The sequence below is a fragment of the Portunus trituberculatus genome, chromosome 19, assembly GCF_017591435.1.
Source record: "Portunus trituberculatus isolate SZX2019 chromosome 19, ASM1759143v1, whole genome shotgun sequence".
NCBI classification, from domain to species: Eukaryota; Metazoa; Arthropoda; class Malacostraca; order Decapoda; family Portunidae; genus Portunus; species Portunus trituberculatus.
This window is the reverse complement of record NC_059273.1, coordinates 18,870,053-18,885,052: the sequence shown is the minus strand read 5'-3', so window position 1 is coordinate 18,885,052 and position 15,000 is coordinate 18,870,053.

Below are 15,000 nucleotides of genomic sequence, written 5' to 3'. Positions count from 1 at the left end.
TTGTTCTCTTTCTTCCTTACTTCTTTCTTATCGATATTTTGTTAACGTATTTTTTGTTCACCTAAACGAACACGAACTAAAACTAGATTGTACTAAATGTAGATGAACAAAAAATATTGATAAGAAAAGAAGTAAGGAAGTAAGATAATGATGAAACAACACAAAAATAGATAAAGAAATGAGCAGATAACAAATAAAACTTCCTCCGCCACAAGAAGCAACGAGTGACAGAGAGGAACATGCGCATTACTTCCTTCCTTTTGGCGCGTATGTACGTACGTGTGTTCACATAAAAACTACGTCATATTCCTGCACAAGTGTATGATCGCGTGTGTATCACCAGCAATCTGGCGAGGAAAGGTATGCTGTGTGTGTGTGTGTGTGTGTGTGTGTGTGTGTGTGTGTGTGTGTGTGTGTGTGTGTGTGTGTGTGTGTGTGTGTGTGTGTGTGTGTGTGTGTGTGTGTGTAGAGAGAGAAAGAGTAAAATAGCAACTGTCAACAAATTATCGATATAATTATCCATCTGTATAATTGTCTACTGTGAATGGTATTGCCTATATAGTGTAAATGTTCTTGTTTTAATATGTGTGAAATTCCAGCCCTTGACTATCTATCTGTCTATCTATCTATCCATCTATCTGTCTATCCATCTAACTATTTATCTAACTATCTATCTATCTATCTATCCATCAATCTATCTATCCATCAACCTACCTATCTATATTGCGAGGCAAAGGCACATACCTATCTATTTATCTATCTATCTATCTATCTATCTATCTATCTGCCCACCCATCCATCAACCTACCTATCTACACACGAGACGAGGCAAAGGTACATACCTGCGCTGCGTCAGTGATTAGGACAGACGAACTCGTACCTCCGATCGAGAGTCACGTGTCCGGTGCATGTGTGGGAGCCCGGCAGTACCTTCACCCCAGCGCTGTCCCCTCAAGGCCCTCAAGGAAGACAAGTCTGCACGTGACCACCCAAGTGCCCTGTCCTCGCCGCCCTCCCCCAGGTGACACTCTGGGGAACACAGGTGAAGCGATTGGATGAGTGATGGAGCTGTGGTGTGTGTGTGTGTGTGTGTGTGTGTGTGTGTGTGTGTGTGTGTGTGTGTGTGTGTGTGTGTGTGTGTGTGTGTGTGTGTGTGTGTGTGTGTTGGTGTGTTTGGTGTGTTTAGTGTGTCTTTGTTTTGATCTCTCTCTCTCTCTCTCTCTCTCTCTCTCTCTCTCTCTTACCGTAGATAAACAAATAAGCTAGACAGATAAGGACAAACATACATGCACACACACACACACACACACACACACACACACACACACACACACACACACACAAATACATACATACATGCATGAAAGGCCTAAGATAACGTATCTAAATTTTGTTCATTCATCCCAGTCATAACTCAGGACTTACCTCATCGAAAATGGACTGACGGACACACACACACACACACACACACACACACACACACACACACACACACACACACACACACACACACACAGATGGCTACGAATACAAGGCCATAAGACAAACAACCACGTGTGTATACATAAATAAACGGATATTTTTGTACTGAATAAGACGAAGCGTGAATGAAAGAAACGGACAGCCTTGAGACACACACACACACACACACACACACACACACACACACACACACACACACACACACACACACACACACACACACGTAGATCTGATCACCATGTTAGAAGGTGCTCTAGGGAACGGAGAGAGGAGGAGGAGGAGGAGGAGGAGGAGGAGGAGGAGGAGGAGGAGGAGGAGGAGGAGGAGGAGGAATACAAAGGAAAGTCAAACAGCAACAGACCTGTTGGTCCTTTCGAGGCTGTTTGGTAACTACTTCTAACTGGCTACAGATAAGAGAGACAGGACAGTACAGGAGAAGGCTCCTCCCCACCCACCACTCCCTCCAGCTTTCGCTGGCATGGAAAATAGCTTGGAAAAGTACCATGCAGTATGGAAAAACTGACATGGAATTTTCACAGGAAAGGATGAAAGGAGATTCTATTATTCACCCTACGGTGAACTCTACATATCTATCTATAAGAAAGTTACACAAAATAATAGACATACTAATATAATGTTTAATTATTCAGACAAGAAGAGAGCTTGTTGGGGGTTATTCTTTAAATATTTATCAATTTTGTTTTTGAATGATGCAATGGAAGTACTGTTTACTATTTCTGAAGGAAGCTTATTCCAAATGTTAACAATTCTATTAAAGAAAAAGTGCTTTGCCTCGTGGGTTTTAAAGCGTTTTGGTGTAATTTTAAATCCATTATTCCTTGTTATGGTGGAATGATCAATAGTAAAATATTTATTTACATCAAGGTTGTTGTATCCCTGAAAAATTTTGAAAACTTCGATTAGGTCTCCTCTTATCCTGCGCTTTGTTAAGCTGAATAAATTTAATGCTTCCAGTCGTTCCTCATACGGCTTGTTTCTTAATCTCGGAATCATCTTGGTCACTCTACGCTGGAGGAGGAGGAGGAGGAGGAGGAGGAGGAGGAGGAGGAGGAGGAGGAGGAGGAGGAGGAGGAGAAGGAGAAGGAGAAGGAGAAGGAGAAGGAGAAGGAGAAGGAGAAGGAGAAGGAAAGGAGATGGAGGAGAAGAAGAAGAAGAAGAAGAAGAAGAAGAAGAAGAAGAAGAAGAAGAAGAAGAAGAAGAAGAAGAAGAAAGAAAGAAAGGAAAAGAAGAAAGAAAGAACGGAAGGAAGGAAGAAAACAAAAAGACAAAAAACAAAAGAAGAAAGAAGACAAGAAGGAAGAAGAAAAGAAGAAAAAAGAAGAAAAGAAAAGAAAGAAGAACAACAATTAAAGGAGAGAAGAAGAAAAAGAAAAAAGAAGAAGAAAAGAACAACAACAACAACAAGAGAAAAGACGAAGACCAACACCAACAATAACATCAATTACACCACCACCACCTCCTCCACCACCACCACCACCACCACAACAACAACCTACATCACAACATTCTCCACAGAGCAACTTTAGCACCGTCACAACACCCTCCTCTCAGCTGGGACAACACCACAACACCACAACACCACAGCACTCGTGACACACACCTGGGGTCCACCTGTGCTCAAGTGGCGCCGCAAGTGTTACCTGTCTTCATATTACCAGGTGAGATGGATGACGGCTCACTTAGGCAGCGATAGTAGTAGTAATGGTGGTGGTGGTGGTGGTGGTGGTAGTAGTAGTAGCAGATGTAAAAGTAATCTCTAAAAAGGCAAGAGGAAGTGACATTTGCTACTGTATAATCCCTCCTCTTGCTCTTCTTCCACCTCTCTCGCTACTCTCCCTCCTCTCCCCTCACAGCCGCACCATCCACCCTCGCACCCTCCTTCCCCTCGCTTCCCTCGCGGCCCGCTAACCTAAAGCTACCTTGGTCCTCCAGCACCTGGCGGAACCACGCGGCAGGACGGTTCACTGAAGACGCTGCCCCGCCCCTCTCCTTCCCTCCCTCCTCCTCCTCCCTCCCTCTCCCTTCCATCTTCCCTCCATCCTCCCCACTTGCCTGTTCCTCCTTAATCCCTCTTCTTACCTATCGCCAACCTCTTTCCAAGCTCTTTCTTCCTCCTCCTCCTCCTCTTCTTCTTCTTCTTCTTTTCTTTATTTTCCCTTTCTCTTTCAATTTTAAAGGTATGTAGATTTGTTTTGTTTATTTGTTATGCTTTTTCGTGATTCTCTCTCTCTCTCTCTCTCTCTCTCTCTCTCTCTCTCTCTCTCTTCGGGTTTTTATTTTCCTTTTTCACGTCTTTTTCCTTCCTCTTTCTCCTCCTTCTCCTCCTCCTCCTCCTCCTCCTCCTCCTCCTCCTCCTCCTCCTCTTCTTTCTCCTCCTGTTCCTTATCTCTCTTTCTTTCTTCTACAAATCTTATACGTCTCTTTTCACGGTTCATTTCCTTCTTCTTCTTTCTTTCTTCTTTTTCTTTCTCCCTCCTTCTTATCTCCCTTTCTTCATTCCTTCAGGTGTATTTTTTTCCTTTCTTTCATTCCTCCTTCTTTTCATTCTTTATTCTATTTACTTTCTTATGTTTCTTATTCATTCTTTTCTTCTATTCATAGCTTTCTTATATTTTTTCATACCTCTCTTTCTCTCTCTCTCTCTCTCTCTCTCTCTCTCTCTCTCTCTCTCTCTCGTCTTCTTTCTCTCGTTTAGAAAAAGAAGAGAAAGAAAAGGAAAAGTGAGAAATTAAATAAGAACAAGGAGATATGAAAAGAAGAGGAAGCAAAAGAGAAAAGAAAAAGAAAATGAGAAAAAAGGAAGAGAGAGAAGAGGAGAGAAGGAAGAGAAGAAAAAGAGAGAAAAGGAACAGAGTAAAAGAAGAGGAAAAGGAGAACAGAAAAAAATGAGAAAAGAGGAAATGAGAGAAGAGGAGAAAAGGAAGAGAGGAAGAGAGTAAAAGAGAAGAGACACGAACAATGGAAGAGAGAAAAAAGCGAAAAGGTAGAAGAAAAGGAGAAAAGAAACAGAAAAGAGAAAAAAAAGGAAAAGAGACAAAAAGGAGGAAAGGAAGAGACAAAATAAAAAAGAAGAGAAAATAAAGAAAAGGAAGAGAAGGAAGGAGGAAAAGAGAAGCAAAAGAAGAAAAGGAAGAGGAAAAGGAGGAAAAAAGACAAAATAGAAAATTAATAGAGAAATAGGAAAAGAAAAGAAGAAGAAAGAAAAAGGAAAAGAGAGACAAAAGAAGAAAAGGAATAGAGAAGAGGAAGAGAGAGAGAGAGAGAGAGACAAAAAGTGAGAAGGAAGAAAGAAAAGGAAAGAGACAAAGGAGAAAATGAGATGAAACAGGAAAAGAAGCAAAAGAAAAACGAAAGAGAAAAAAAAAAAGAAACAGAGGAGAAGAGGAAAAGACAAAAAAATGAAAAGAAGAGAGGAAAAGGGAAAAGCAAAGAAAATGAACAGAAATAGGAAAAGAGAAAAAAAGAAAGAAAAAAAGGAAGAGACACAAAAGAAGAAAAGGAAGAGAGGAAAAAGAGAAAAAGAGACAAAGAAGAGAAAAGAAAGAGGAAAAAACACAAAAGAAAAAGAAAAAAAAAGATGGAAAAGAGACAAAAGAAGAAAAGGAAGAGAGGAAAGGAGAGAAAAGAGAGACAAAGAAGAAAAGGAAGAGAGGAAAGACGGAAAAAGAGTAAAAGAGAGAAAGGAAAGAGGAAAAAAGACACCAAAGAAAAGAAGAATAAAGAAAAACAAAAAAACAAAAAAGATCATTAAAACGAAGAAGAAGAAAAAAAAGAAAAACGAAACAAAAATAATTAGGAGAGGAAAACGAGAATAAATAAGGAGGAAAACAAGGAAAATAAGATCAATAAAGGGAGAAATTCAGGTAAAGACAATAAAAACACTAATTCTCCCTCTTAGTCTGGGAACAACTTTGAGGAATATGTTAATTATCACTTTCTTAATGGGAAGTAATTAGCAAGGGAAATTTATGATAATGATGCAACTCTGTGGTAAAGTATCTCTCTCTCTCTCTCTCTCTCTCTCTCTCTCTCTCTCTCTCTCTCTCTCTCTCTCTCTCCAGGTGTTCAGTTATGTAAGTTGCCCTTCCCTGTGTGTGTGTGTGTGTGTGTGTGTGTGTGTGTGTGTGTGTGTGTTGCTATTGATGTAAGTATAAGGTTTGTTTCTCTGTTTGTTTGTCTGCCTATCTGTTTATCTATCTGTCTGTCTATCTGTCTATGTATGTATGTATGCATATATGTATGTGTCCATCGATATATGTAATCATTCGTGTATGCTGTGTGTTTGATAATGTGTGTCCTTGTTTGTGAGATTACGTGTGTGTGTGTGTGTGTGTGTGTGTGTGTGTGTGTTCACTGTTTGATCTGCTGCAGTCTCTGACGAGACAGCCAGACGTTACCCTACGGAACGAACTCAGAGCTCATTATTTCCGATCTTCGGATAAGCCTGAGACCAGGCACACACCACACACCGGGACAACAAGGTCACAACTCCTCGATTTACATCCCGTACCTACTCACTGCTAGGTGAACAGGGGCTACACGTCAAAGGAGACACACCGAAATATCTCCACCCGGCCGGGGAATCGAACCCCGGTCCTCTGGCTTGTGAAGCCAGCGCTCTAACCACTGAGCTACCGGGTGTGTGTGTGTGTGTGTGTGTGTGTGTGTGTGTAAGAGAGAGAGAGTTAATCTGTGTGCGTGTGTGAATGTGTTTATATATCTAACACTTCAACTTTTTTCTTTTTTTCTCTCATAAGCTTTCGTGTCAAGGAAACGAGCACGCACGCACGCACCACACACACACACACACACACACACACACACACACACACTAGAGTAATACGAGCCATAACAATAGAAGAACACGTTTCAATACAATAACAACAACAACAGCAGTAACAACAACAACAACAACAACAGTAGCAGCAACAACAACAACAACAACAACAACAACAACAATAATAACAACAACAACAACAACAAATGGCAGACTGAAGGTAAATATGTTGTAATCTTTGGTGAAGTTTAGTGCAGACTGACACGTGTGACTAGACTGTGAGGTTGTGAGGTTGTGATTAATGTTCTGAGGTTGTTTGGCAGTGATTGTAACTTTAAACCATGAAGTTATGAGCTTATGAAGTTGAAATACTGATGTGAAGTTGCAAGGAATAAAGTTGTTGGGTTGTAATGTTTAAAAGTTGTAAGATTGTGAAGTTGTGAGGTAAAATGTTGAGGTGTTATGGCTGTGAAGTTTTGAAGTAAGTTTTGTGAGGTTATGTGCTAAGTTTGTCAGGTTATGAACGTGTGAAGTTGTGAGGTTTTTTAAGATTTCAATGTTGTGAGGTTGTGAATTTGTGAGGTGGGATTGCCAGACCGCGATGTTGTGATTTTTGTGAAGTAAGGAACCTGTAACTATTATCGTGAGGTTGTGAAGTGAAAAGATTGTGAAGTTATAAGTTTGTGTGGTGCTAAAGTGAGGTTGTGAGGTTAATAAATTGTAAGGTTGAGTTGTGAAATAAAGTTATGAGATGAATATTGGATGTGTAAAGTTGTAATATTAAGTTTAAATGACGTAAAAGATTATGAGGTTGTGATGTAACGTTGCAAAGTTATGAATGTTGAACGTGAGGAAAGATCAAGCTTGTAAGTAAGTTGTGAGATGAATATTGTAAGTAAAGTTGTGAGATCAAGTTTAAATGACGTTGTGATGCAAAATTGTAAAGCTATGAATGTTGAACGTAAAGTAAGATCGAAATAAGACAAACGTAAGAGGTTGTGAAGATGTGAGGTTGAGTTGTGAGAAGAATACTGAACATGAAGTAAGATTAAATTAACAACACTGAGGTAAGAGACTGTGGGGTTCTTTAGCAAGGTTGGTCTGCGTCTCACTGCACAATAAGTATGAGCCTTGATGTGCTGTGGTCAGGGAGACAGGCTGGGGGTGGGACACGCTAGACTGCCTCGCCACCACACACACAAACACACACACACACACCTCCCCCTCTCAACACGCTATTGGCCAACATTCCCTCGTCTTATCGCCGCTTGTATCAGCCTCTAGTGGAAGTTAGTGGTGCTGTCAAGGGTGTTTTCAAGGTTCTAGTCTGTGATAAACAACGCTTTCATATCATTACTACTTTCCATCAGGGTGTAGTGGAAGTTATTAGGTGTAGTGGAAGCGTGGAAGTTATTAAGGTTTTCAGGGGTGTAGTGGAGTGGAAGTTATTAGGTGTAGTGGAAGAGTGGAAGTTTTTAGGGTTTTCAGGGATATAGTGAAAGAGTGGAAGTTTTAGGTTTTCAGGGGTGTAGTGGAAGAGTGAAAGTTATTATGGTTTTCAGGGATGTAGTGAAAGAGTGGAAGTTTTTAGGTTTTCAGGGGTGTAGTGGAAGAGTGGAAGTTATTAGGTGTAGTGGAAGAGTGGAAGTTTTTAGGGTTTTCAGGGGTGTAGTGGAAGAGTGAAAGTTTTTAGGTGTAGTGGAAGAGTGGAAGTTTTTAGGGTTTTCAGGGGTGTAGTGGAGTGGAAGTTATTAGGTGTAGTGGAAGAGTGGAAGTTTTTAGGGTTTTCAGGGGTGTAGTGGAGGAGTGGAAGTTATTAGGTGTAGTGGAAGAGTGGAAGTTATTAGGGTTTTCAGGGGTGTAGTGGAAGAGTGAAAAAGGGTTTTAGGTGTAGTGGAAGAGTGGAAGTTTTAGGGTGTGGAGTGGAAGAGTGAAAGTTTTTAGGGTTTTCAGGGGTGTAGTGGAGTGGAAGTTATTAGTTTGTAGTGGATGAGTGGAAGTTTTAGGGTTATTAGGGTGTAGTGGAGTGGAAGTTACTAGGTGTAGTGGAAGAATGGAAGTTTTTAGGGTAATCAGGGGTGTTTTCTTGATTATAGTGGTATTGAAACGACTATTTCTTTCTTAGTCCACAGTGGAAGTTTATTGGTTTTATAATTGTAGTCATTAACCCCTTGAGTACCATGACGCGTTTCCATATTCATTCTGCTTACTATTCGGTAGTTTTATAGTTTCAGAAACTTCATGTGGCGGATTAAAATAGTAAAGATTGTGGCCATTACCTTCTGACCTCCATAGACGCTTCCTAACGTCAATAAAATGGTCTAATGTTACACAAATCTCAAGAAAAAAATGTGTCCCAGTACTGAAGGGATTAACAAACAAGGATTCTATATGATTCCTTTCTTCAGGGTTTTTAAGGGTTCCAGTGATAATGAAGATTCTATACATCTATCTTTTCCAGCTTATAGTGGACGTTATTGGCTTTCATAATCGTAGTCATAAATAAATAAGGATTCTATATGATTCTTACTTTCTTCAGGGTTTTCAAGAGTGTTTTTTTATTCAAGTGATATTGAAGATTCTACACAACTATTCTCTTCTCAGTCCACAGTGGAAGTTATTGGTTTCCATAATTCTAGTCATAAACAAACAATGATTCTATATTTACTTTCATCAGGGATTTCAAAGGTATTTTCTTGATTCTAGTGATACTGAAGATTCTATAGATTTATCTCTTTCAGCTTATAGTGGAAGTTATTGGCTTTCATAATTCTAGTCATTAATAAACAAAAATTCTATATGATTCCTACTTTCATCAGGGTTTTCAAGGGTGTTTTCTTGATTCTAGTGATATTGAAGATTCTACACAACTGTTCTCTTCTCAGTCCACAGTGGAAGTTATTGGTTTTCATCACTTTAATCATTAATAAACAAGGATTCTATATGATTCTTACTTTCATCAGTGTTTTCAAGGGTGTTTTCTTGATTCTAGTGGCATTGAAGATTTCATACATCTTTTTTTTTTATTCTATATTGGAAATTATTAGCATTGTCAAGTGTTTCCATAATAGCAGTCGTTGATAAGCAAAGATTCTACACAAATCTTGCTTTCACCAGGGCGTTGGGGAAGTTATTAGGGTTTTCAAGGGCGTCTCCATAGTTTGAAAGATGAACAAGAATTCCACATCATTCCTACTTTCATCATGACGTTGTGAAAGTTATTAGTGTTTTCAAAGGAGTTTTCTTGATTGTGGTGGTGGTTTAGTAAAGACTCTAAGTTATTGTTTTCACGAGTCTAGTTAAAGTTATAGGTGTATGCGCGCCTGTATTCGCGATTCAAGTCATAGTTTAGTAAGGTTTCGCTACAATTCACATTCCTCTCAGGTTTTAATGGAAGTCACTAGCGTTCTCAAGAGTTTACATCATTCTAGTGACATAAAAAGACTACAACACTCTGGAACTCCCTGCTTGATTCTGTATATCCATTTCCCTATGACCTGAATTCATTTAAGATAATTCAAGACAGTTTATCACATTTTTTTGGCCAACTCTCTTGAACCTGCTCGGGGACTGGCATCTGATAGGACTTTTTTGTTTATTACTTTTTGTTGCCCTTGGCCAGATTTTCCCTCTTACATAAAAAAAAAACAAGCATGAAACACCGAGAACATGACCAGGAATAAGAGGAGTCGCCTTCACTGCCTTTCAAAACAGTGTAAGAGGGAGAGCACAGCATTTCACTCCTTCAGTACTGAGACACATTTTTACCTTGAGTTTTGGGTATGGTTAGACGATTTCATTGACTTTAGGAAGGCTCTATGAAAGTCAGAAGATTAATGGCTAGAGTCTTTACTGCTTTAATCCCCCACAAAAGTCTCTGAAGCTGTATAAAGCCAGAATAGTTAGCAGAATGAATATGAAAACACGTTATGGTACTTAAGGGGATAAACATGTCACTGATTCGTGTCTCTATGGAGGTAAGAAGATTAATAGCCAGAGTCTTTACTGCTTTAATCCCCCACAAAATTTCTGAAGCTTTATAAAAACATAATAGATAAACAGAACGCATATGGAAACACATCACGGTACTTAAGGGGATAAAAATGTCACTCTTTTGTGTCAGAAGATTAATAGGCAGAGTCTTTACTACTTTGATCCCCCACAAAAATTTCTGAAGCTTTATAAAATCACTAGAGTAAAAAGAATGAATATGGAAAAACGTCATTGGGATAAAAAAAAAAAAATGTCACTCTTTCGTATCAGAAGATTAATGACCAGAGTCTTTACTACATTAATCCCCGGTAAAAGTTTCTGAAGCTGTATAAAAGGCCACACGGTATAGAAAAAAAAATAAAAAATAAATAACAAGCAGAACGAATATGGAAACACATCACGGTACTTAAGGGGATAAAAACTGTCACTCTTTCATGTCAGTAAGCAAAATGGATATGGAAACGCGTCATGGCGGGGGAGTCAAGCGTGTATAAGGACAAAGGCTGTGATGTCACACTGTTTGGGGAAGGGAAGAGGGGAAATATTCACGCGCCATGATTATTACTATTTTTTTCATCGCTATTGCTTTGATGATATTGTCGCGTGCAGTATATGGGCTTGTTAACGCCCAAATTGAAACGGTCGTACGTGAAAGTATAAACGGGTGCCAAATTTCAATATATACATACATAATTATCTTGTGGAAATATTTGTGCTTGTCTGTATGTGTGTGTGTATGTATGTGTGTGTGAGTGTGTGTATGTATGTATGTAGACTATTTATGTATGGATAACACTTACGTTGGAGTTTATCTTACTTGGCAAGGGAGAGGAAGTAAACAAGATGGAGGAGGAGGAGGAGGAGGAGGAGGAGGAGGAGGAGGAGGAGGAGGAGGAGGAGGCTCGTGGTCAGGGAAATGGAGGAGAGGAAAAAAAAAAAAGGAGGGAAAGAGAATTTGAGTGCAATGAGAGAAAATAAAGTAGGAGAAAGAAAAAAAATAAGGAAAAGAGAAAATACTGTGAATATGAAGAGAGAGAGAGAGAGAGAGAGAGAGAGAGAGAGAGAGAGAGAGAGAGAGAGAGAGAGAGAGAGAGAGAGAGAGAGAGAGAGATGGAATGGAAGAGACCAGAACAGAAATCAGAAAAGAGAAAAAAAAGAGAGAAGAGAAAAGAGGAAAAAATAAATATGAAAAGAAAGGAAGAGAAAAGAGGAGAAAACCAGGAAGAGAAAGGAAGAGAAAAGAGAAATAGAGATGACTTGAAGGAGGAAGATCTAGTGAAAGAGAGAGGAAGAGAGAGGAAGAGAGGGGAGGAGAGGGGAGGAGAGGGAAAATAGTCAATACTGCAGGCTATTTCAAGGTCAGGAAGGTGCAAATATCGTCCTTGATCCACACCTGTCCTTATTTTGTCCTTACCTGTCACTCCTCACCTATCTTTACCTGTCCTCACCTGACACTGCCCCTATGTAACATCTACCTATCCTCACCTATTCTATTCTGTCCTATTTCCACCTGTCCTATTTCCACCTGTCCTTAGCTTTCCAATTTACCTTGTCATTTTCTCTTTCTTTTTCCCACCCTCCTTTCAACTTCTACCTGGTTTTATCTCATACTAACCTTTCCTAACCTAACCTAACCTAACCTAACCTAAACTTAACCAAACCTACTCTATCCTAACCTAACCTAACTTAAACATAACCTAACCCAATTCTATCTATGTTTACCTTTTCGTAACAAGCCCTTCACCTCCTCTGTCTCACCTGCTTACCCTGCCAGCCACTCAGACGTACCCAACACGTGCAACATCACCTGTGCACACCTTAACTCTCTTCATTAGACCTTGCAACTTCAGCACGTCGAGGAGAAAGAAGGAGGAGGAGGAGGAGGAGGAGGAGGAGGAGGAGGAGGGCAAGAACGAAAACATGAAGGAGGAAGGAGAGGGAAAAAAAGTGCAGAAAATATTTTACTCTCCCGTGTCCAAAAATAGATTAATGAAGTGTTGAATGAAGGAAATTGATGGTGTATCATTGGTGTTCTCCCTTTCCTCCTTTTCCGTTACTTTTTCTTCCTTTAATTATCTTTTATTCTCCTTTTCTTCTTCCTTTTTTTCCCTCTCCTCCATTCTTTGTTGTTTCTCCCTTCTTTCTCTCTCGTCCCTTCTCTCCTTCCTACTAGCTGTTCTTCCACATCCTCTCTCCTGTTTTTCTCCCTTTTCTGCTTCCTCTTTCCATTTTCTTCTACATTCTCTTCTTTTCCCCTTTTTCTCCAACATTCTCTTTTTTTCCTCTCCTCCATTTCTTCTTTATTGTTTCTTCTTCCCTTTTTCTCTCCTCTCTTCTTAGTTTTTCTTCCTTACCTTCACTGTTCCCCTCTTTACTGTCTCTCTCTCTCTCTCTCTGTCTTCCTCCTTCTTCCACCATCCTCTCTCCTCCTCATCTTCTCTTCCGCTTCCATCTCATACCAAATCTCTGAACTCCAACACACACACACACACACACACACACACACACACACACACACACACACACACACACACACACACATGGGAATCACCTGGCTGCGGCGGCGGTGAAAGTAGGTAAACAAACACACACGCCTCGCTACCGACACACGCTACACCAATAAACACGTACCACGCACTCACACACGCACGCACGTATACACACAAACACGTAGGCATAAATACATCGCCAAGGACGTGTACACCGCCCTTCCCTCAAAACACCCAAAGCACGTCTCAAGATTAGGATCAACTGAAACACTTCCGGTACACGCCTTCGCTACGTTGCTTCGAAAAGGTTCTCGTTGAAGTGACACGGGTTTTTAAGTGTTTTTTATAAGGTTCCAATGGCAGTTTAATAAGGTTTCTATGTTACTGAAAGGAGGAAAATGTATTGAGAACAGGGGTTATTAATTTCTGTGGTCTTAGAAAATGGTTGTGATAAGAGAACAAGTGGTTTTTAGGAATGTTTTTAGGATTTCAATAGCAGTTTAACAAGGTTTCTATGTTACTGAGAAGAGAAAAAATATTGAGAACCTGGGTATTCATTTCTGTGGCCTTAAAAATGGTTATAATTAGAGATTAGGTTTTTAAGTGTTATTTTTAAGGTACCACTGGCAGTTTAACAAGATTTCTACGTTACTGAAAGGAGAAAAAAATATTGAGAACAGGGGTTATTCATTTCTGTGGCCTTAGAAAATGGTTGTGATTAGAGAAAAAGCGGTTTTTAAGAGTGTTTTTTAAGTTCCACTGGCAGTTTAACAAGATTTCTATGTCACTGACAGAAGAAAAATATTGAAAACCTGGGGTATTTATTTCTGTGTCCTTAGAAAATGGTTATGATTAGAGAGCAAATGTTTTTAAGAGCATGTTTTTAGGGTTCCAATGATAGATTAATAAGGTTTCTACGTTACTGACAGCAGAAACAGTCATGGGAACCAGGCCATTCATCTCTGTGGTCTTGGAAAATGGCTGTGGTAAAAGAGCAAATGGTTTTTAAGAGTACTTTTAGGCTCCCACAGACAAGTAAACAAGATTCCTACATTTTTGTCATGAAAAAAAATGTAGTGATGACCGCGCTAGTCATCTCCGTGGCCTTGGGAAATAGTTGTGGTGAGAGAGGTAATAATTTTCAGGTGTTTTTTTGTAAAGTTCTAGGGACAGATTAACAAGATTCTGACATTACTGACAGGGAAACAGTCCTGAAAACCAGATTAATCGTCTTAGTGAACTTGAAAATTAGTCTCGGTGACAAAGAAAAACATCTTCAACAGTGCTTTTACAGTTCTAGTGACAGATACAACGCTCCTACGTTATTGACAGGAGTAATAGTCTATATTTAAAAAAATCGCTAATAATTTTTGTGGCCTTGCAAGACAGTGAGAGCAAAGAGTTTTCAAGTGCTTTTTAGTTCTAGTGACAGATAAACAACATTCCTACATCACTGACAGGAGAAACAGTCTACAAAAACCTGCTTCTCATCTCTGTGGTCTTGGAAAACAGTAATGGCGAGAGAGCAAACAGGTTTTTTTTTAAGAGATTTTGTTGTAGTGCTAGCGACAGATTAACAAGATTCCCACAATATTGACAGGAGAGACAGTCTATAGTGCCCTGCTTATCATCTCTGTGCAGCCTTGAAGGACAGTCATGGTGAGAGCAATACCTATTCAAGAGTGTTTTATTCTGAAGTTCCAGTGATAGGTAAACAACATTCCTACATTATTGACAGGAGAAACAGTCTATAGGATCCTGCTTATCATCTGTACAGCCTTGGAAAACATTCATGAAGCGAGAATAAATAATTTTGAAGTGCCTTTACAGTTCTAGCGACAGATTAACAAGATTCCCACAATATTGACAGGAGAAACAGTCTATAGAATCCTGCTTATCATCTCTGTGCAGCCTTGAAGAACATTCATGGTGAGAGTAATACCTATTCAAGAGTGTTCTATTCTTAAGTTCGAGTGAAAGGTAAACAAGATTCTACATTATTGACAGGAGTAACAGTCTATAGAAGGAACCAACTAATCATCTCTATGGCCTTGGTAAACAGTCACGAAGAGAATAAATCATTTTCAAGTGTTTTTACAGTTCTAGTGACAGATTAACAAGATTTTCACATTATTGACAGGAGAAACAGTTTTGACAATCGCGCTAATCATCTTTGTGGCCTTGGAAAATAATTGTGGTGAGAGCAAATGGTCTTTCAAAGTTTTTTTTTTTTTATCT